This window comes from Acanthochromis polyacanthus, chromosome 13 (genome assembly GCF_021347895.1).
Source record: "Acanthochromis polyacanthus isolate Apoly-LR-REF ecotype Palm Island chromosome 13, KAUST_Apoly_ChrSc, whole genome shotgun sequence".
NCBI lineage: Eukaryota > Metazoa > Chordata > Actinopteri > Pomacentridae > Acanthochromis > Acanthochromis polyacanthus.
In genome coordinates this window covers 19,844,856-19,866,981 of record NC_067125.1, presented here as the reverse complement: position 1 = coordinate 19,866,981, position 22,126 = coordinate 19,844,856, and the positions used below count along the sequence as shown (strand labels likewise).

At 42.2% G+C, this 22,126-nt stretch overlaps 1 protein-coding gene across 2 annotated transcripts in view; it reads left to right on the top strand.

The window, feature by feature from the left end:
* The window catches only part of LOC110972401 (melatonin receptor type 1B-B-like), a 174,346-nt gene extending 155,182 nt beyond the window's left edge, over nt 1–19,164 (top strand). The window contains exon 4 of one of the 2 annotated variants that reach the window (XR_007946107.1): nt 19,125–19,164. The gene's annotated coding sequence lies outside the window, so the exon portion shown is untranslated. Of the gene's footprint in view, nt 1–18,985; nt 19,026–19,124 lie in introns of those variants that run through there. The other variant, XR_007946108.1, reaches the window with a different exon arrangement.
* Nucleotides 19,165–22,126: the final 2,962 nt, after the last annotated feature.

Sequence of the window (22,126 nt, the reverse complement as noted above, 5' to 3'; positions counted from 1 at the left end):
ATTATTTTTCTAAAAGTTTCTGACACAGGTCCATTAATTCTTGCAGTGGTTTGTACAATTATTTCCCAGGGTGTACGCACCATGTTGAAAATGTTTTCTAGTCTTTTAACTTCCACGCTTCTGGTACCGGTGATAGTGTCTGTACATGTTGAAAGTCTGTTTTTAATCACTTGATCCAAAAGATTTATCCAGCACAAGTCGGCCGTCTCGGGTGTTGTCCACACATTTCCCATGATCAACAGCTGCTACCCTTCCAGAATGCAGTCACCATCCGCAGTTGCCCAATTTTCACCACATCCTCCCCAATCAGGTCGTCGTACATCTCACTGATGGGAACTCTGAACTCTTTCGTTGCTTTCAGCTCATACAGCAGAGTCTCCACCACAGCTTTAACTCGGGCATCATCGGCTGAGATTCTGTGGATGTTCAGAAGATGTTGAATGGTCGGGATGAAACGAGGGGTGAAAAGCCTCCCCATCAGCCTGTGAAAGTGGAGCTGAAAGTAATCATTGTCCAACTTCTCCAGACACTCGTGCTGTCTCTGACTGGGATGGCCGACCTGACAGCAGTAGCACTGCTCGCGCCGGTAACTGCAGAGGATAAGGTTCAGCAGATGAAACACAACCGTTTTGATGCTGCTGATGAGCATCGATGACACCCAACCATCCACCTCATCCTCTGGTGTTGGTGAAGGTGGTGCTGCTTCCACCGCTGCCTCTGGGGGTGCTGCTTCTGGGGAGGCTGGCGATGGCGGTGGTGGTGCTGGGACTTCTGCTTCCGGGGCTTCTGCTGAGCCTTCTGCTGCCGGGAATCCGGGAGGAGTCGGCTCAGAACAGTCCGCAAAGAGGGTCGGCATGATGGGTTCCGGAGAGCCGTCAAACTGCATCAAATCCTCCTGCGACGAGTCAGCAGAACCAAAGAGCTTTCTGAGACACGGATACCACTCTGGCAGAACAGCGGTGGTTGTCAAGCGTTTTTTGGGCTGCTGGTTGACCGGGCTCATGTTGATCAGTAGGCAGGTTGAGAGGGTCTGTGATCGTCGGTTCAACCGACCATCTTTATAAGGCATAGGGGTGGGTGGTGATGAAGCGATGACCGGAAAAAGAGACGTGGCTGTGAAGTAGAGGGCGTGATCTTAGAATGTTAAAGTTTTTTTGACGGATAGAGTATCCCTCCAACTCCGGCAATTAGAAAAGAGCGTGGTTATCTTTTCTGCGGCCTTCTCCATCCACTCAAGCCATGCAGCCAGCGGTAAGACCAGGACAGTATGAAATACCCCACAGTCAGCGTTGTAACTCTCCAAAACAAAGAACTCTGCGGGCTTCTTCTTCCCCATTGATCGGAGGGTGGTTCTGAAGTACCATCTGCCAGACCCCACAACTTTGGATTACCATACCGCGCTGAAGACCACTCGTTTCAGGAGCACCTCTGTACTAGCGGGGAGGCTTTCCAACTTTGCCCGTTTAGTGGGTACAGGCTCAGGTGTATTTTCCTGAGAAGTCTCTCGGAGATGCTGCTGCATGACCATCTTCAGCACGTTCCAGTCGGTGGAGGTCAACGTGGCAGAGACGGATAGAGGCCTCCGCATTTCTCCCTCCTCCAGCTGGTAGAAGCAGAGCTCCTCCGTCTTGTACTTGAAAACCCAGCCCCAGGAGCCCAGCATTCCGTAGGGCTTGAGAGGCCATTCCTCCTCCAGAGACTCGGCCGGAGGCAGCTGGGTCCGGTGGAGGTACATCATGGATCTCCTAGGGGCCCACAGTATCGAGGGCGTCTCGCGGAAGATGGTGATGGGCGTCTCGCTGATGACCGCCGGCTCCGGACGCGGCAGGGCCCGAGATTTGCTGCCACCGGCCCGGGGAACCGCGTACCCCCGGACATCCAACATTTTCTGAGCCATGGTGAGTTCTATTCCACTTTGCGGCCTACAGAAAGGCCGAGTGCCATTTATATATAAAGAAGACCCTACCTCCTCTTCTCATTGGTTCTCATTCGCCCTTCTCCTCACACCTCATTGGATGACCCTTTATTATTATGCCTGTGTCATTTCTGAAACTATCCTTTCCGGCATTTTTAAATTTGTCATTTCCTTTTATGAAAAAATAAAAACTACAAATATGGCGGATGAGGGAGGGACTCTATGACGTGGCCATCTCTCATTGGATCCCATATCATAGCCCGCCTTATGATGTGGCAGCTTCTGATTGGACGGGACCCGCTAAGTCCCGCCTTAGTCCCGCCTTAGTCCCGCCCCTTATGACGTGGCAGCTTCTGATTGGGACCTGTCAAAATTTGACGGGAAGTGTCCCATATTACTCTCTCAAAATATTCAGTTTTGATGTCTTTTTTTCAAAAGGTTGTAACTTGAAAATGGTAAGAGATAAGGCAAACTGTACGTAAATGAGAAAAATCACCAATATGACACAAAGTTTGTGATGGAAGTGAATTCGCTCATCTAATTTGCATATTATGACGTCACCAGGTGGCGGACATATGGATTACATAACTTTATTGATGTTTATCGATCAAGATGGCATTGTTTGGCTCAGAATTTGTCAGATCCCTGTCTCCACGATACCCAACAGGCTCATCAAAATGTCTGATACACTTGTGATACTCTTCCTCATCTGTCAAGCAAACCCAGCCATCATCATCGTCATTTACGACAGGGCCGTGAATGCCACTGCGGCCTCCACCATTATTATCAGTGCATTTTCTCCCGTGTCTGCTGCTATTTCTGTGTTTTTTTGCATCCCCCCTATCCCCCTCACCATTAGCGGTGTTTTGACGACCCCTGCTACACCAACCACGTCCCCTCCTGCCACCCCTGCTACACCCACCACGTATGGGGGTATTATTGTAGCAAAACTATTTGTCAATGCGAATCGGGAGTTGTCTGTCTGTATTTCAATCCATGTGTCCGAAGTGAGATTTGTCAATGTGTAAAAGAATTTGTCTATGTGAACTGAGATTTGTCAATGCTAACCGGAATCTTCAAAAGTCGTCTGAAAATTTAAAATTTCTACATGAAATAACATTTGCGTACAAAGAGTTGTCTATGCGTAAAAGGAGTTGTCAATGCGTACAAAGACATTCGTAGTTGAAAAATTTATGTACCCCACTACACATCAGCAGAAAATACAGACAACTCACCAATTACGAGTCGTTCGGTTTCACAATTGGCTGTTTTATTTTCACGTGACTTTTGCTACACTTCTGCCGTAAGTGAGATTCGTAACTGAAAAATGTATGGGTTTTAGCTCCCTGATCTCACTTGACAAATCTCACTTCGGACACATGGATTGAAATACAGACAGACAACTCCCAATTCGCATTGACAAATAGTTTTGCTACAATAATACCCCCATAACCACAACCCCTCCTGCCACCCCGGACCCAGTGAAGCAAAGCATCGGCTCCAGTATATGCTGCTTGTGGACTGTCATGGCGCACTGACCCGCTGCCGTTACGCACAGACGCAGCGTCACTTTCTCTCTCACTGGATGACTGAACATCTTCATCAGAGGGTGAATATTCCTCTTCAGAATCTGAGTAAGCCATTGTTTGACAAAATACTTTGTCAGCGTTGACCAGACCTCTCGGTATGGTGAGTTTTCTCGCTCTAAAATGCGCTGTCTTATGCTCTGTTATGCTCCGACTACGAGTCTCGTCTCCTCGGTTTTCAAGTCTATAAACTCCTAAGCTTTGAATGATAACACGGCCACAAATGATGCTCAGACTGAAGTTCCAGATGTCCGCCATCTCCTGGTATAAAGTAGTAACTACATGAGGCACTATATTTGAAGCTATGGCTTGTTATGTTCAGCAATGTTGCTTGTCGCAATATTGCGACTTTGGCGCTTAAAGGGTTAATACAAAAAAGGGAAATGTTATTGTGATCTAGCACACCAATCAAAAGCACAGACATACCTGGTGGAGCAGTTGGAGCTTCATCTTCAGATGACTCCCCTGAGCTCTTCTCCACAACTTCAGATCGGTCTTCACGATTGGCAAACAAAGACATGTTTTTATGTTTGGTCCATTTACATGCAGGTACTGTAGTTAACCAATCATTGATTAGAACACTGATTATCTATTGGTACTTTTTACAGAGAATATTCAATTAGTAACAGAAATTTCACTTTGATCCATCACTAATTAAAGCCATCTCCTGCATTATGGGATAATTTCAGACTAAATGCTCTTCAATACAATGTCATGTTTAAATATAAAAAGTTTAATAGATTTATTGTACAGCGGTCAGTTAAAAAATAAGTGGATGCAGTTTTCTACCAGCATTCCTGTCTTACATCTTTTCCAGTAGCAGCTTTATGCTATCAAATATTTTATATTCATCATTGTTCTCCATTATAATAACCTGTTGACTGAAGCAGCTGCACACCATCAGTTCATTATGTGCTTGAAAAGTGTCACAATATGCGCTAAACGGCCACTTTCATGTGAACTCCCACAGAATCTGAAGAACAACGCCTGACAAAGAAAACTGATAACCACCTTTGTGTTAACCGTTAACTCTAACTAAGGTTAGCTTTAGGTTTTATCGAGCAGAGTTACATAAAGAAAGCCCGTCTATGTTGAACTGGCTTCATAGTACGGCCCTCTGGTGTACTTGACGTTAGCCGCTAACTATTAGCGAACGTAACATTACCCGCGAGTTAATCACCATCGTGAAGTTTGAGCACATCGACACACAGTTAGTTACGTTGCTTTGACTTACGTATGAAAACCGCATGCAAGTAAAATGAACAGCACATTATTATAGTGGAATCAAAAATAACACTCACCATGTCCAGTATTAACACCACCACGGTGCGCATGTGGAGCAGTAATCCGTAGTGATGTTACGCTCGAGCCAGTTTGCTCAACACAGTGCTGAGCTTTTGAAGCCAAAGTGTTCTGAGACGGTGTTTCGATCCCTGCGTCAGCACGCCAACAATCACGTGACTATCGAGAACGAGGCCTTGTTACGTCACATCGCGTGTCGTGGTGCTTCACGCGAACTTTGAAGGGGTGGGACATTTCAATCTGTCCAGGTCTTAAAAGGCAAAGGGGTCTGATTCACTCCTCAAATTGTGGGTTTTTGAGAGGAGTAGATTACGCTAGCGCATTTGTCATTTGTCATTTTGAGAGAAGTTAGGGAGAGTATACATTTAGTTAGAATTTAGTTTAGATATATCTAGTTGCATTAAATACATTAAATAACACACAGATACATATGCATAGATTCACTCATACAAACACAGATTCACACATACACAACACACATTCATTCATAGAAACACACTACACATATATGCACACAAACATACATATATAACGTTTTAAAACATTTATTGCAAGTACAAAGCAGTGTGAGACAAGCAGTCCTGAGGCTTTTTCATTTTTTTCCACTTGGATGCAGTTCCGACACCGAACCAGCAGATGTCACTCTTCTGGTTGTGTCAAATGCTTCGAAGCAATGTGTCATTCTTGAAGCAGATGTGTCAAAGTGGTTCATTGCTTCATGAAGCTTTGATTTCACCATCACTAGTAATCCTGTCTGAACTGGATGACAGCAGGTGTGGAGCCAAACAGGAGCGCTGGTTTTATGACACAGCATGCGCTAGAGTAACTCCGCCTGCATTTATCAAGAGCAACAGAGATACTGGTGGGCCACAAAATTTCCAAATCAATACATACAAATGGTAACCATAAAAAAATAAACACAACAAAAATACAGCTATTTACAAGCCATTGTGATAAACAGATAAGCAATTATCATTATCTTTTTTTTTAAACTGAAATTACTGGGGGAGGGGAGATGGTTCTTGTTAGGACTGTTTCACACACACATCATGTGGGGGGGGCAGATACATACATATAGTTTATGGACAGACAATACAGCAGATGGGTCTTATAAGGACCTCAGCTTGAGCAATGTTATAGGTGAAGGTGACAGTGCTGGTTGAATTAGCAGTTAGCATTAGCAGCTAACTAAAAGGTAGGATCGACAGTGGTCACTACCTGGAGCATGTCCTAAATGAGCCTGGGTCATTTGAACGTGGCAGTGCTGGTTGGATTAGCATTTAGCATTTGTATTCCCACCCCACTTTTACTGGTGCAGTTGGTGAAAGGCTGGGTGATGTTTGTGAACTTTGTGGAAGTGTAGGCAAATGAAATAAGTGTTTTGAGCTAGGAGCAGGTGGTGGAGGGGAGATGGTTCTTGTTAAGACCGTTTCTCATACATACATCATGTGGGCGAAAGATACAGTTTATGGACAGATAGGGCAGAGGGGTCTTATAAGGACCACAGCTGGAACAGCGTTAGACTGGTATTGCTGTGGGTGGTATAAACCCAGAAGAGGAGATGTCTTCAGAAACATGGACTCCCAGGAATTTGGAAGTCTTCACTCTTTCCACCTTTACTCCTTTGATATGGAAAGATTCTGTGTCATGCTTCGTCCTGAAATCCAGTATCATCTCCGTTGTTTTAATGGTGTTCAGTGTGAGGTTATTCAATTCAATTTCATTTTATTTGTATACTGCATATTTACAACACAAGTCATCACATAGAGCTTTACAGAAAGAACAGACAACAAAACCCAAAAATCCAAAGTTGCTTTTGGATTTCCTATAAGCAGCAGTCAGTGATGGTGGAAAGGAACTGAAAAACCCCCTAGTGCAGGAGTCTTCACATAAAATTTCAATGGGTCCACCAGGACAAAATGTCTACAGATCTGGGTCTGGGGACTTTTTTTCCGGTGCATTACTCTTGAAATATTTACTTTAATTGTATTGGCAATAACTGCCTTCTTTCAAATGAAATAAAGTAAACTTATTTTTTAAAGTCAACAATGTTTATTAAAAAATAAAATAAAAGTAGCATTTTACATTTGGTTGCATTTTATGCTTTTGTATGTGGATTTTAAATAACATCAAGGCTACAAATATTTAAAATTAAATCTGCTTTAGGAACAAAATATCTTTTTAGGCAGGCACATCTGGTTTAAGTGCAAAAAAGTAGCATGAAATTCCCTGAAACATAGTTGCTGAAGTGGTAATGAATACATTTTGCGACTGAACAGCTTCACAGATGTTGTCTATCATTGTCTCTTATTTAATTCTAACTAATAGTTGTGCGTTATCAGTCACGTCTGTCGACTCATCCACAGCTAGACCTACAGGTACGTCCTTGACTGCTTCATTCAGCTGTTCCACCACGTCCTCAGTTAAAACCTCACATCTCCTTGTGGATGTTGTTGCTGACATGGGGATTTCTGTTCTTGTTTACCGTTAGTCAAAACCTTGACTATCTCGTGGGCAGTCAGTGAAGGGTTTTTTGTTTTGGCCCAAAACCCAGGCGACACGAAGGGAACATTCAAGTGCGCGCTGCTGGCCGGTAAAGGCGCTGGTCATGATGCGTTTGGATCGATCATACTGGGCTCTTAACTCAAGTAAATGCTGGCTCCTAAGAGTGGATTTCAGAGGGTAATCTCTCTCGAAACTAGCCCGGTGTTTTTCGTAGTGCCATTTGATGTTGCTACTTTTCACAATGGCTGCATGCTGGTCGCATAGGAGACACACGGGCTGTGTGCTCCCGGTGGGTAAAATGAACGCAAATAACTCCGTCCACTCGTCATGAAACACCCTATTTTCATTGACTACCTTTCGGATTTTTGAAGCAGACATGATGTTCGGCTCTCATCTGCTTCTGCTTTATGTTGTCTTTAAGTTGTTAAACCACTGTCCAACTCGCCATGCAAGAACATAAGGATTAGAACTACAAAATGAGTGGAAAATATCAATAATGCATCTGGTGATGTGGATTATTGTCCTCGCTCTGTTCTGGCTGCCACCACTACTGCTAACACCGCTGATACAACACCTGTGTTATGGTTTGTGGAGGAGCTCAGGCGCAGGAAATGACAGACAACAGGTCTTATGTGAATGAAATTTAATCTTTTCTCAAAAGAACTACAATTCCCAAGTATGGGACGAGAAACAAGAAGTAACGAGGGAAAACAAGTAACAACAAAGGTAGCGCAGACTAGTGGCTTGGAGAACGAGTTCACTAGTACAAAATCTCTAAATCGAAAGGATCATCAAATACGTATGAAACCACAATTTACTAACAAAGCAAAATACGAAGCGTTACGGGTGTTTCTCAGTATCGAAGAGTTCATATAGGTGAAGTCTAACATTAACTGAAATCATCAAGCTTTACAGGCTACTCTCATACAAGTTCTTGGCTCAGGCAAACAATCGGTTTTTCTCACTTACTTAACAACGGAAGAATCAGGATGCTCGGACTGGGTTCCAGGGCTGAGCGGTGTAAGCAGTCGGCCGCCAGTCTGCGTGGCTGCGGGTGCAGGGCAACCATCGGTGTGTGGAAAGGACGCCGGATGGCTGGAACGTCTCAGCTGAGTATCCTCGAATAAAATGACAGACGGAGTGATAATGGCGATCCTGGGCGAAGCGTGGACTGGAGCGGCTGAACCGGTGACTGGAGAGAGGAGTAAAGAGCGGAGTTAGGATCAACAATGGTGAGAATAGTGGTAAAGTAATCGGGTGAATGATTACAGGAGTTGCTACGATCCGGCACAGAGAAGCGAGTGGCGTCTGCTTATAAAGGAGGTGGCGAAGATCTGCTGAGCTGTTCCCAGCTGCTCCCTCGCCCACTGATCATGATTGTGGATAGGGAACACCTGTTGCCACTCCTGCCTGCCGAGCCAAGCCTAAAGAAGGGAGAGAGGTAGAGAACATACAAAAACAACAGAATAGCACTTAACTAGGCCCAGCTGCTGCTGGCCTGACAACCTGAGACGTGACAACATGAGCGAGAGCCGGGAGTCACCGCCGCTGGTAACAACTTTCTCCTACGGTCGAGAGACTCTACAGGTGCTTCGACAGCGGACCTTTAACATCTTGTCCCCAGACAATCCACTACTGGAGAATATTCCTCCGGAATTGAGAAGATCTAAAAACAAAACAAGAGACGCAGAAGACGAGGGGGTGTTAAGATACGGTTTCGGCGAAGATTCACTCGCCCACCGCTCCCCTCGATTATTTCCACCAACCTGCGCTCATTGAGCAATAAAGTGGATACCATACGAGCATACAGCAGGTACTGTAATGACTTTCATGAAACATCCCTGCTTTGCTTCACAGAGACTTTACTGGAGGAGACGAAACCTGATGCACTCTATGAAACACCCGGGTTTACTTTTATACGATCTGATAGGACTGCGCAATCTAGGAAAATGAGTGGAGGAGGCATCTGTGTTTACATGAACGATCTCTGGTGCGGACAGCACTCAGTGAAATACAGCATCTGTGATCCAAATGTGGAGATTCTGGGAATGACTTTGAGACCTTTTCATTTACCCAGAGAATTTGGATCTATTTTACTCTTTGTCGTTTATGCCCCTCCCGACGGCAGTGCTAAAGCCTCAAAAGTGGCTTACACCATCGCAGATTGTGTTCAAGAAATGCAACTGAGATATCCTGAAGCACCAACTATAATAGTTGGGGATACGAACCACTGTCGCCGAGAGTTTGTCCTGCCTGGATTTGAACAATATGTGAAATTTCCAACAAGAAAAAGTAATATTCTAGATAAATGCTTTGTAAACATCAAAAATGTTTATATACTCCTGCTCAAAATGCTTATATTTCAAATCTCCAATTTTGACCTCTGATCATAATGTTGTGCATATGATTCCAATCTACAAAACTAAATTCAAGAGGAGCAAACCAGTTGGGAAGATAATACGAAATTGGACAAATGAAAACAAAGAACAACTTAAAGCCTGCTTTGATTGGACCAACCGGGAAACATTCTCTGAGGGTTCTATAGATGAAAGAACTACAGTAATTAATGACTATATAAATTTCTGTGTACAACTAGTGGTGCCAACCAAAGAAATTAAGATATATCCAAACAATAAGTCTTATGTGACAAAAATATTAAAAATACCATAAATGAAAGAAATCTGGCCTTTAAAAAGAAAGATACAGGATTACTTAAACAGACAGAAAAAGAGATAAGAAGTAAATTAAGACAGGCGAAATTAAAACACAGACAAGACTTAGACAATGTCTATAAAAGCAAAAATTCCAAAAAGTTATGGGATACCATGAAGTCTATGACCGGAATGACCTCTCCTAGTAAACCAATTGTGACTGACAATGAGTACAAATTTGCCAATGACTTAAACATATTTTTTTCCAGACTCGAATCTCCTGACAGCAACCAGACATGTACGGAGCCCCCTGTGGGACATCCTTCGTGTTTGTGTTTTATTCCTCCGTGTTCTATTTTCTCTCCTTCGTGTTTGTGTTTTTTCCTCCGTGTTCTATTTTCTCTCCTTTGTGTTAGTGTTTTTTTCCTCTGTGTTCTATTTTCTCTCCTTCGTGTTAGTGTTTTTTCCTCCGCGTTCTATTTTCTCTCCTTCGTGTTGGTGTTTTATTCCTCCACGTTTATTTTTCAAACACAGACTTCGAGTTTAAAGACAGACTTCGCGTTTAAAGACGGACTTCATCTTTGGCCGGAGAAGTCTTACTTGGCAGACCGGCTGATCATCACCCTGGATCATTACACGCCAAACGGTAAATAATTATTTTAATGAATACCGCAGTGCTTCGTCTATTGTTCTGAACTCTGCTTATCTCAAGTCACATTAGCCCTTTCTGTATTTATAGCAGTTGGACTGCTTCGATTTGCATATTAGCATGAAGCTAAAAGGAGCGCTCATTTTTGTTCACCGTTTCTACTGACCAAACCGCGACTGTTTCTCTGAATGTATAAAAAGTGCACCGTCCCGCGCACGGTCCCACTGAACAAAAACGAGTGCTCCTTTTAGCTTTGTGCTAGCGGTTGGGTGTGTGGATGTAATCATGTAACAAAAATATTGTCAGATTTCTGATTGAGATTGCCTTGTTTTTGACTTTGATTGATGTTCTCACACTGTTTCTCATTCATTTTACATTTCCATCTAAAAAAGGCCCCTGTTCCAGTGTCTTTTTTGCTCCTATTTTGCTGTTGTAGGTCCTGGTGGTCTGAAAACATACACCAGTATTGCTTTAGAACACTATATCAAGCATGTACAGGTTGGTCCAAATTGGTCAAAGAATCTGTGAGATTTTGACCTTAATTGGCCTTTTGGACATTGAAGGGGCACACAGCGTGTCCTCTGCTTGTCTTGAATCATAAATCCACGTCAGTAAATTTCTTGCTCATTAATAGGAGATGTAAACGAGATGCCATATTCATTCAATATTCATTACGGTACTGAATGGTTTTAAAAAAACAAAACTTTATTGCACTATGTCAGTGAACAAAACAAACAATGAACACGGATGTACTGATGTGAAGTTTTTTATATGTTGGCAATGTGTCTTTATTATACTGACAGTCAATAGAAACTTTGAGGTAGAAATGTACGCAGAATTCGATTTGTAGGGGGGGTTGTAATTATTCATTGTGGATTTACTGATGATCTAGTGCCCTGGTAGTTGAGATAATGATGAGTTGTCATTTTGTCATGATTCATTGCATATGGGTTGGCCACTTTGCAAAAGCGAACCAAATACACACCAAGCTTACATTTACATTACCAACCAGTCATGCTCTCACATCCAGCAGATATTGTGTGTTGCGCTGCGGTTCTTTGCAAATGAAAGTTTTTATATGATGTCAGAGATGCAGAGCACTACAGTAAGACAACTGTATGCAGGACAGTCAGAAAAGTTTTCCTGGCTCTGAAACGACTTTTACTCATCATTGTGGACATAAACCTGTCAGAACATCAAGAGGAGATCCACAGGATTGCAGGTGAATGATGTAGAGATCTGTTACATTCATTTTAAATCATATTCTGTTAATGACATTGTGCTGCAGCCTCAGACTGGGATTAGTCATTTTAATTTCTTTTAGGATTTCCCAGTGTGATTGGCTGCATAGATGCACACACATCCCCATCACAGCTCCCTCACATCATGAATAGGAAGTCCATTCACAGCATAAATGTGCAGGTAGGCTACAGGTAGACTGACTACTGTTTCTAAATGTTAAAGACTGCGTCATAGTTCAACATCTGTCATTCTCTGCACTGTCCAGATCATATGTGATGCTGCATACATCATTTTTAATGTGGAGGCCAAGTGGTCTGGGTCTGTTCATGACTCCAGGATTTATGGAGAGTCTAACCTGAGCAACAGACTGCAGCATGGTCAGCAGCCTAAAGATTTTCATAATAGAATTCTCTTGTCTCTGTCCTTTAATATACTCTGATGTATCCACTATACATTACAGGAGAGTTTGATGGCCTTCTGCTGGATGACAGGGGTTACCATGCCAACCCAGGCTGATGACCTCATACCCTGACCCTCAACCAGGCCCCTAACAGAACTTCAACCAGGCTCACTGCAGGACCAGAGCCCGGGTGGAGATGACCATAGGCCTGCTGAAACCCTGTTTCCAGCGCAAGTTTAAGTCACCATCATCACCACCACAGCAAATAAAGACATGATACACATTTCATTTGGTCTTCTTTATTTCCTACAAATAAAAGAGATAGTTCAGTTCATGTTCCAGTAGTTAACATAATTCACCTGTGACCATCACCCACCTCTAACTTGTGCTCCAGTATTTCAATTTCCAGATCTGTTGTTTTGGATTTTTCTCAGCAAATGCAGTTTGTAAATCTGTTTTACTGATAACTGGGAATACATAGAGGACATTCAATTATGCAGTTGCACATGACTTCCACGGAATGAACCTCTGGCGTTTCCTGAACATCCATCTCACTGTGTCAGTCTGTGCAGTGGAAGTTGAGGGACCATCCTGCTGCTGTCCAGCCATGCTCTGTTAAAAAAAAGATGAGAATGTGCAATACTTCAGTGTAGGCTAAATGTCAAACTCTATATTCCACCCAAAATCTGAATGGGAAGAGAACTATCAGTAACACACCTCTGTATGCCTGTCTGGATCCCCCTCTGTAAAGGCAGCAGACACAGTTTCATCCTCTTCATCCTAGATCAGTGACATGTTTCAGTACACTTAAACTACCATTTGGATAAATCTTTGGAGTGTTGCCTACTTACAGTTACAAGGTATGTGGTGACGTGAAGGGGCCAAAAGACAAAAAAGACACAAAAGAGAACTAAATAATCATATATATATATTATTCCACCCGTTTTACAGGCATCTACTTTCTGTCTGTTGGCTGAGCAGAAGTCTATGTTAGTTTAAATAGGCTTAATTATTTAACAGGACATGATATGGATGCAGACATTTAGGCTATGTGTGGATAAAACAACTGCACAGTCAAACAGCCACTTAATATTTAGGCTACTTTACAATGTAAAACATGATCAACATGAAGTACCTCCATGAAATAATGCCGAGGTCTGACCTGTTTGAACAATGTTTTTATATTTCATCTTAAGCTGCTGCCACTTCTCCCCCGCGGGATTTCACCTAAATGAAATAACTTAATATTCTACCATTCAGACAGTTTTTCCCTGTAATATTATTACGATTACAAAGGACGACATTTAAACTTACGCATTGATCCGGGCAGCAGTGTTCTCCAGACCGTCTCCCTCTCTTTTGCAGCTGCAGCGGTGTTGCACTTCTTTCTAAAAACGTGTTCAAACTCGCCGTATGAGCGCGTTAAAAACTTCCCGTTCAAAAACGCAGCCTTTCGCTTCCCCGTTTCCATGGTGACTCGTCGAATCGGGGTTCCATTGATGCTGTCTTTTCAGACTTGCGGTGCACGCGCGTAACTCCGGGTCAAACTACTCCGAGTTGACTAACCCAACTCATATCAGCCGTTGTGAAACCGAAAACTCAAGAGTTTTCTATCTCAGAGTAGATCAACTCAGAGTTGCGGAAGAAACTCAGAGTTTGTAAAACCTGCTTCGTGAAATAGGCCCCAGGCGTATGGGCTGTTCCCAACCCACAATCAGAAGCCTGGTCCAAAGCATGCGCCGACGGATTGCTGCCTGCATCGAAGCAAATGGAGGCCATACTCGGTATTGACTGTTGTGACTTTGTGTTTGGCAGGTGCCGTTTTCTTTTGTGAAATTCTTTATTTTGAAATCATTCTTGAAACTTTAGATTTTTGTTTCTGTATGCCAATATGCTAAACAAATGATTCATATGAAGAAAATCCAGTTTCGGGCTTCAAAATAAAAATTATGTTGAAAAATATGGTCTCAAAGTTTTTATTGACTGTCAGTGTAGTTAAAAGACAGGACATTGTAATTGTAAGATGTCATTGATTTACACCTGCATTTTGTGCTTCATGGCGCTAGGTGTGCTGTTTGCATGTTGGACATTGTTTTACACAAACACCACCGAAGAAGAAAGGTGCCAGAAGTGCTGCACGTTGTTATGTTGTTGTTCATGTGTTAGCCGGTAAAGACTGCGCCAGAAGAAACTGTGATAAGTGGAATAATGCACCATTCTTCTGTAAATAAGAAAGACTGAACGTACTTCTCCGCACATTTTATTTAAATAGAAGCAGTTAAACGTATCAATTCTCCCCTGTGTTTTCCCGACCACGGTCAGGAAGCGGACAGCTTCCTAAACGTCCATAGCAACGACCACAGCAACGGTAGAAAACGTGACAATGTCACAATTCCATTCCGAGACATGAAAGATTCATCGTCATAAAAAAACAAAGATCATACACAAGAACTGAACGAATATTGTGAAATTAAAATGTATAATTTTTTTTGGTGTCGCTGTAATGCCTGAGGCTCAGGTAGAAAGACAGGGGGAACTTTGTTGTGCTGTTCCGAACGCGGAAGGGAATAAAGTTTTTAGATCGCTGTGCGCTGACTGGTGTATGGATGAGCTCGACAAATGATTGCGGTAAAAGCACGTTCATGGAAATAAATACGGTTGTTTGCATTGACAACGAGTGACTTGTGGATCATTGAAATGCAACTTGTTAACAAGGGAGCGAAGCGCGTCATCTAATGTACGGCCGGGGAAGACATCTCAGTAACTAGCAGTAATCATCAAGAGTTACATAAATGATTTAACAACTCAAAAAATTAATCAGTGCAACAATACAAAAATAAACACACCACTTGGTTTCGTCTGTGGCAGCGTCCTAATCAACCAGCATAACGGCACGTGAAATTCAGCGTTAAAACAAACCAAACCACAGATCATTTCCAATAACTGAATGGATAATGTGAAAGTTTTATATACGTTTCTCACTAAAAATGTCATCAAAATCTTTTTTTCTGTCCAAACCATCTTAAAATAATGTATTTTCCACGGAAAATAAAAGGAATAGCCGCCATGTTTTTATTTTGAGAAGCCTCCAGCATGCAGACAGGTGACCCTTCGTCAGACCAATAGAAAAGAATTGGGGGAAAAAACGTGAGCATTTCACAATTTTCAGGCCAAAATTGTGAGATTGTAACATTTTGCATTGTGGACCAACGTGATTATGTCACAATTTGATGTGAGACTGGGTTGAATCACCATGTGCTGTAACAACTTCTCCGTTTTCTTTAGCCACGACCCACGTTTTCAAAGGTGTCTCATTAGACCTCTGAGAATGGTTGACCTAGAAACATTAGGTAGAAACTCGTTAGTATTTACGATTAGCCAGTTACCAGTTCTGAACTCTGCTTATCTCAAGTCACATTAGCCCTTTCTGTATTTATAGTAGTTGGACTGCTCGGTTGAAGCTAAAAGGAACGCTCGTTTTTGTTCAGTGGGACCGCGCGGGGCAGTGCACTTTTTGTACATTCAGAGAAACAGTCGCAGTTTGGTCAGTAGAAACGGTGAACAAAAATGAGCGCTCCTTTTAGCTTCATGCTAACGTGCAAACCGAAGCAGTCCAACTGCTATAAATACAGAAAGGGCTAATGTGACTTGAGATAAGCAGAGTTCAGAACAATAGACGAAGCACTGTGGTATTCATTAAAATAATTATTTACCGTTTGGCGTGTAATGATCCAGGGTGATGATCAGGCTGTCTGCCAAGTAAGACTGCTCCGGCCAAAGACGAAGTCCGTCTTTAAACGCGAAGTCCGTCTTTAAACTCGAAGTCCGTGTTTGAAAAATAAACGCGGAGGAATGAAACACAAACACGAAGGAGAGAAAATAGAACGCAGAGGAAAAAAACACAAACACGAAGGATGTCCCCTAGGGGGCTCCGTAGAGATGTGATCAAATTCTTGCAAACATTCAACCGAGGTTGGACACAATTGAGATTACTGTTGATGAGGTCAGAAAGACATTTAAAGCAACCAATGCCAGAAAGGCAGAAGGGCTTGACAAGTGTTGTCCTTTTTTTTTATTAAGAAGCCTTGCCACAGAACTGGCCCCAGCTTGGCAACCAATTTTTCAGCAATCAGTTGACACTTACACAGTCCCCACAATATGGAAAACTTCATACATCAAACCACTGCCTAAAATTCAAAGTCCAAAAGAACACAAGGATTTCAGACCCATTGCTTTAACTTCAGTAATTATGAAGGCTCTAGAAAGACTTTTGCTAAAACATTTACAAAATTCAATCAATGTCAAACTGGATTCATTCCAGTTTGCATACAAAACTCGCTGTGGTACTGAGGATGCTGTTGCTACCCTCACCCACATTATCACCAAACATCTTGATAAAAAAAATACCTACGCAAGAGTTCTCTTTCTAGACTATTCATCTGCCTTCAATACTATTCAGCCTGATATTCTCATTATCAAACTCTTCAATCTCGGAGTTAATCCATATTTGATCCATTGGTATGCATCTTTCCTCATCAATAGAGTCCAGTTGGTACACTGTCCTCTGCCATCACAACCTCTGCCCCTCAGGGCTGTGTCAGGTCAGCTTTGCTTTTCACTCTCTATACTGATGATTGCCGTGCAACCTCAAATAATCAATTCATAATCAAATATTCTGACGATACTGTCTTGCTGACATTAATGTCAGACATAGACAGTTCTGAGGTGCACCAACAGGGAGTTGACGAGGTTGTGATGTGGAGCAGAAACAACGCTCTGGAAATAAACACCAAAAAACCAGAGGAAGTGGTATTTAGTTCAGCACCACTTACTATAGCTCCTATTATCATAAACGATTAACCAATTAAACAAGTGGAGTCATTCAAATATCTGGGTGTGACGATAGACTCTGCTTTATCATGGAAATATCACATTGACTTTATTTGTAAAAAGACAAAGCAAAGAATGTATTTCCTCCGTCACCTGCGGTCGTTCGGAGCTTCTCGTCAGGTGCTCCTTCTGTTTTATACCGCTGTTATTCTCAGCGTCCTGCAGTATTGTAATGCTTTGTGGTACAACCTTCTGTCTGAAACTGTTAAATCTAGACTGAGACAGCTGATCAAGATCTGCTCAAAGATAGTGGGACAGCCCCTGCATGGACAATATGAAACTTCATATCATAACAACACTGTGCGGCTGGCTAAGAACATCATTGCCGACCCTAACCATGTTCTAAATTCTAAATGTGCTGTTACCATCAAGGCGTCGGTACTGTGTACCTCTATAGAGTTATATTTGTGCCACAATCCTGAGCGCACAGTGGGAAATTTTGAGCACAGAAAACAATTTTGAGCAAAGAAAAACTTAATCTGAGCAAACAAAAATCTATTCTGCACTCAAAAAATATATTTTTATATTTGCAACTGTCCACATACACACACAATCTTAATGCTTTTCACTCAGTTTTTCACTCTGCTCTCCTGTGGATCTCTGCTCTACGTCCTCGCTACATCTCTCTCGCTCTCGCTCAACATCTGCTCTCTGCACATGCTCAAATCTGCCTTCACGCTCGCTCAACTCTGCACGGCGTTACAAATGTGCCACAATTCCAGCCAATCACAGACTTCTGATTCTATCCAATCAGGTCCCTGTTTTGGCCGCCTCTCGGAAGCGCTGTTAAAAACGATCGCTAAATCAACTGGAGTTTTGCGATATACGCTGGACTACGACAGATTTTCGGTGAGTATTGTTTTATTTTTGAATTACATTAAATAAAGCACTATTTTGTTTAGTGTGTTAAATACAGGTGTAATGTTTTGGTACGTTTTTGCAGAAAGTCAGTCCTGCTTCCGCAACAAAACGAGGGATTTAGCAGATGTGCTAGCTAAACAACATGACAGATCCAAATAATGACAACCCAAATACTCCGCCACCCATGTCAGGTTAGTTAAGATTTTGTTTTTTTTTAAATTTTTATTAGCTGTGCTTTTGATTAAACTTTCTATTAACCAACCTTTCAGATTAAAGCTGATTTACTAGCAGGAGTCAAAGCTGTAGAGTTTAAGCTAACCTAATAGCTAATGAAAACTTTGTTGGACATTAGTGTTTGATTTCAAAGTGTTAAATACTTTGTGTTTTGACAGAACATATTAACTTTACATTTGGTATTGATTTAGGGTCAAAGTGCGGTTGAGTTAGCAGCCAGAAATCTAATAACTTTGTTGGTTAACACCATGGCCACAACTAGTTCACCAAGCCCTACAGAGACCAGACAGCCAGAGTCTAGAAATGTAACTGTACAGCAAGAGATGGCAAGGTTTGTGCATGTATACTCAATCATATTTTTTTTTCGTAATAATGTGAATTTGATGTTCTCATTTGGTTTGTGAATGTGTTTAACAGAGACATTTAAATTCATATATAATCAGAACTGACAGTCTGAAAAAATCCAATTTGATCTAATATTTGACTATTTATATTATTTATAAATGCATACATACAGGGACGGCTGGTATAAATGGGCTAACAGGGCTAAGCCCTCCCAGGCCAACACAAAAAAGATGAGAAAATTATTTTTCAAATAACTTACAACAGATTGTTTAAAGTTTAGGTGAAAACAAAGGTAGCAACAGCACCAATCAGTCAAAAGAAAAACATAGAATATCTCTAAATGGGCTTATTTTTTACAGCCCCAGCAGATACAGTCCGCTTTCATTAATTGTAAGTGATTGACAGGTGGCATGTCCCACCCCCGTGATTTACTGATCATTTGGGCTAACTTCAGGCAGCCCACAGGCCACTGACTTTTGACCAATAGCAGTGAGTTAACACAGTGGTGGCTTTCATTCATTTAGTTCTTGTAAGTGATTGACAGGTGTCATGTCCCGCCCCCGTGATTTACTGATCATTTGGGCTAACTTCAGTCAGCCCACAGGCTGCTGCAGCAAGCCCACGGAGGCGGCGGCGGTCCAAGAATGTTTCAGTGGCTGCACAGTGCTGTGAAATAATGATGGAGTAATCAAAGCCTCGCTTTGGAAAGGCCTGACAATTACAGTCTTTTGAGCTTATTGACCCTGAACTGTTTCCGTTGTTTAAGACCGACTTCCCACAGAAGCAGCTGAACATCGCAAGTGAACATTTTCCAATGATCTGCAAAGAGAAACTGAAAGGTGAGATGACTGTGATGTACAGTAATGCGGAGTTTGCGGGGTTAAAGTCAGCTTTGTCACTTTTGAGGATGCTGACGGAGAACAACCTTCAGAGCACTTTTTCTGAGGCACTGAAATTAACACAAATAGCCATCACACCTCCGATGACATTGGCAGAGTCAGAGAGACGTTTCAGTACGCTCAAGAGGATTAAATCATTTCTCCGAAGTACGATGGGGCAGGACAGATTGAATGCACTTGCCATGCTGTCAATCAAGAAGGACTTCATCCAAAAATTACCAGACTTCAATGACATGGTGATTAACCTGTTTGCATCCCAGAAAGGCCATCGATGTGAGCTTCTTTTCAAATAAGGTAGGCCCATGTTGACCTGTTAAAGGACTGTGACACCTTGTTTTTACTGAGGTCATCTGTTGTCCTGAAGGCGTGTTTTGCACTACATGTCGCCAAACAGTTGTAATAAGACAGTTGCAGCAGGCTATCTGTGGGCAGTCGTTGCAGTTGGAACACGTTTTGTAGTGGTGTGTGTGTGTGTGTGTGTGTGTGTGTGTGTGTGTGTGTGTGTGTGTGTGTGTGTGTGTGTGTGTGTGAGAGAGAGAGAGAGAGAGAGAGAGAGAGAGAGTGAGTGAGTGAGTGAGAGTGTTGATGTAGAGCACTAAAAAGTATAGTGTACCTGTAATTGATGTAACTGTGTGTATCATAGGTGATGTTGCTTTTGCAGCTGTGTTAACCATTTAATTGGTATTATGCATTTGTTAGCCCATCCAACAAATTTCACCACCAGCCGCCACTGCATACATACATATATATATGTCCTGTACAGATCTTTTCCAGGATACTTTAGTCGAGGTAAAAAGAGGTGTTTAATTTCCACCAAGCAGCTTCCTAGGACAACCAGCAAGACCATCACTCTCAATTTTTATCTGCTTCCAAAAAACACATCCTACACACCTTTGCCAGTTGAGGAGCTTGAACTCCTTCAAGCTGGCATGGGAAGACAAACAGTGTCGCTGCCTGACGACAGTGACCATGCAGAGGTACAGTAGTCAGTTCATAGTTTTGACTTTTCGTGTTTAAGGTGGTCATTGGGCAACACTTTTAACCCAAATTACATGTTAACGTCTATATTGTACAGGGTGACCCAAAAGTTTGGAAACAAATGAAAAGTGTATAATCCAAATAATATATGTTATTTCAATAAATCAGTACCACAGGGGTGGCATGGCTCAGTGGGTAGAGTGGCCGTCTTGTAACTGGAAGGTTGCCGGTTCGATCCTCAACCTGTCGTGCTCATGTAGAGGTGTCCCTGAGCAAGACACCTAACCCCTAATTGCTCCTGGTGGGTTGTGGTTAGCGCCTTGCATGCCAGCTTCTGTCATCAGTGTGTGAATGGGTAAATGTGACATATCATGTAAAGCACTTTGGATAAAAGCACTATATAAATACAACCACTTACCATATTCAGAAGAGTATCAGATCAGTGTAAGACAAACATGTTCATGTTGGTTTCTTATACAAAGATGTGAACGTTTCCACCACCTGGTTACACTGGTATCTTCTGGAATGTACCTTCATTTATGCTTAGGAAGGTTCTTCAAACTGGCCAGTAAATGTTGCCTCATAGTACTTTTTGATGTTTAAAAAAATTAAAACTGTCAGATACTTTACCATCAAGAGTTTTGAAATCTGACACTGATGGCCTGCATTTTGAAGTTATGCTCCAGCATACCTGGACCTTATGGTTCTATTAATTTTCTTCAGAGTTATTGCACTCGGCAAATACTATGCTTTTAAGTTATTTTATTATGCTATAACAAAAATGGGTAAAATAAGAGTGAATTCATGCACCCAACTCAAACAGACACTGCAGTTCAACTTTGTTTCCAAACTTTAGTGTCACCCTGTAGTGTTTTATTTCTCTCTCTCTTTTCTTTGTTGTCAGATTTCAAAGGTCCTGGCTGAAACATTCCCAAAAATGGAAGATCTTTATGGGGGATGGCTCTTGCATAAGGCAACAGGTTTGTAAGGCCAGGATTGTGTATTTTTGTATCACATCCCACTCCTGTAGTTGTAATTTATTTTAGTTGTACATAAGGACTAATGCTGCTCAGGCATTTAGTTGTAAGCATTAGAGATGGCTCATTGACAATAAATAGGTGTATTTTTTAAATTAGAATATGTTTGTTTTCCTTACAGTAAAGGTGGCAGTGGTCGACGGAAGCTCACTGTAATTCCACCAGAAGCAGAGGGTTATTCTGTAAAAACTCTGAGAGCTCAGTCAGGAGGGGGTAAAGCCACTTTTTACATAGTGCCACTACAGGAGACAGACACCTCTCCACTGCCTCCTGACTCGCAGCACTTTTCAAAGATGCCAAAGAAGACATGTTACCGGTGTAATGAAGTGATGCCTCTGCACATGCTTGCAATACACATTAAGACATGCAAAGGAAAATCACTTTCTGATGAGAGTGATGAAGAGGTGAGAAAAAAATAGTTTTTGTTTTTGTGATGGAAATGACAAAATATACAGTGTTTATTAAAGTGGCTGTTTTGTAAATCTGCAGTACTCTAAGCTATACATTGTGGAACGCAGTTGCAAGTGTCACGGCTTAGGCGGGTTGGACCCGAGCAGAGAGCCTCACAACCAAGGATGGTGGAATGAAGACGGTTTTTATTGTTTACTGGTGGTTATGGCAGGAGTGCAGGG